Source organism: Octopus bimaculoides, chromosome 5, assembly GCF_001194135.2.
Source record: "Octopus bimaculoides isolate UCB-OBI-ISO-001 chromosome 5, ASM119413v2, whole genome shotgun sequence".
NCBI lineage: Eukaryota > Metazoa > Mollusca > Cephalopoda > Octopoda > Octopodidae > Octopus > Octopus bimaculoides.
Window position 1 is genome coordinate 41,343,594 of NC_068985.1, and position 2,524 is coordinate 41,346,117.

The window sequence follows — 2,524 nt, forward strand, 5'->3', positions numbered from 1 at the left end:
TTATATCAAACTAGTAATTATCATTATCATTATTAAGGCGGCGCTTTCATTCCTTCAAGGTCGATTAATTAAGTACCAGTTGAACACTGGAGTCGAGGTAATCGATTTAACGCCTCCGCCGAGCAAAATATTTAGCGGTATTTTATCCGTCTTTACGTTCTGAGTTCAAATTCCGCCGAGGTCGACTTTGCCTTTCATCCTTTCGGGGTCGATGGAATAAGTACCAGTTGAGTGTTGGAGTCGATGATATCGCCTTGTCTCCATCCCCCGAAATTACTGGCCTTGAGCCTAAATTTGAAATAATTATTACTATAATTGGTGTATCGTTATTTGTTCCGGTGTTTGCAGTTAACTTTGTCTTTCGCCCTTCCGAGGTTGATAAAATTAAGTGCTAATCCAAGTTGTGAAATCGATAGATATAATCGATTGCCCCCCCCCCTTCCGCCTCCCCCACATATATCTGGCTTTGTAACAATGTACGGAATCGTTGATAATCTTTCAACAATTGTTAATTTAATTTCAAAACCCCTTGTTCCCACCGCCAATCTTTCCAGTGTGTGTGTGCGAGTGTGTGTGTGTGTGTGTGCGTGTGTGTGCATGACGTTTTATTTTCTTTTATAGATTTCTTTTCTGGTTTACGTTTTGGAAAAATTATTGTCATTAATAATAATGTTAATTATATATTTATGTATTTTTTTATGAGGGGGTTTAACGATACCTGAAGGATGAAAGACAAAATGAGCCCTGTGGGATTTGAATTCACACCGTAAGCATCAGAACAAATATTGTTTAATTTCGCTAATCCATCGCCATTTTAATAACAATAATAATTAGTATTTATTTAGGCACAAGGTCAGTAATTATGAGAGAAATATGAATCGTTTACACCAGGACTGGCCAACCTGAGGCCCGCGGCCCGCAGACTTTTATCTTGCAGCCTGCTTGATACTTTCTGGAAATGGGTTTATTTAAACAAACATTTAAAAAAAATTTTTATCAAAAATTAAAGAGTGTAAAAAAGAAAGATACTAATGTTTTTGAAACGATAATATTTCGTGAGAAAGCAAAATGCTTTCAATTATGTCAGTATACAAGCGGCCCTCAAAAAACTTTCTGTGATTAAAGTGGCCCGCAATGTAATTCGAGTTGGCCAGGCCTGATTTATACCAACGATCCAGTACTTGACTGGTATTCTATTTTTTCGACTTCGAAAGGATGAAAAGCAAAGTTAAAGGTAACTTCGGCAGGATTTAAACTCAAAACATAAAGAGTGAGAAAAATTTTGTTCGACGCCCTTACTACTCTGCCAGCTCGACCGACGCCTACATTACTAATAACTCTTTCTACTGTAGGTACAAAGCCTAAAAATTAGTGGAGCGTGGGAGAAAATTAGTACTTAATTTTATCGTCCCCGAAAGAATGCAAGGCAAAGTCGACTCGGTCGAATTTGAACTCACAACTTCATGAGTTAAACGACATACCGCCTGCTATTTTGTCCGACGCTCTAACGGTTCTGCCAGCTCGCCGTTTCCGTATAATAACGATAACAATAAGAATATTAATTATTATAATTATTATTAGAACAAGTTACATACTGAGTTCGATCAACTTGAACAGTATACTCCTTTCTCGTCTCTATACTATGGTCATGTGTGTTTAGAAATTAACATTATACATTAATTATATATATAATCATACATAATTAATGCTACTGATGCTAGTTTGTATCATTATTTTTTCTATTTGTTGTTGTTGTTATAATTTTCATTATCCCTTTACTTTATTCTTATTAAAGGTTGCCGTTGAGTTGCTGAATCGGTGGAACACTGGACAGAACTCGTTGCGATATTTAATCATGCCTGACCACACTCCGAGTTTCATTCACCTAGAAAACATGTCTGCTATTATTCATTCTATCAAGTTCTATTATACCGTACCTTAAAGTAGCAAATACCAGTCATATACTGAGGACAAGTGTTGTTAGTAGTGTCAGTATTAATGTTGTTGTTATGTGGTGATGGTCGTGGTGATATGATTGTTCACTAAAGCTCACAAAAATGTTTACGTTGTAGCCTTATTATAAAGTGTGTGTGTGTGTGTGTGTGTGTGTGTGTGTAAGGCGGGGAGCTGGCAGAATTGTTAGTTAGCACGCCGGACAAAATGCTTAGCGGTAATTTCGCCCGTCGCTACGTTCTGAGTTCAAATTCCGCCCAAGTCGAATTTACCTTTCATCCTTTCGGGGTCGATGAATTAATTACCAGTTGAATACTTAGGTTGATGTAATCGACTATAGGCTTTGTGCCTGTAATAGAAAGGATTATACAGTGTGTTTAAGTATATATGTTACATATGTGAGCACGGATGATTTACACGCACAAAAACGTGCGTATGCATGGCTATATATTTATCATAACACACACACACACACATAATATACGTTTGTTTCAGTCCTAAGGCTGTGGTCATGGTGGGGCACCGCCAGTATATATATATATATATATATATATATATATATATATATATA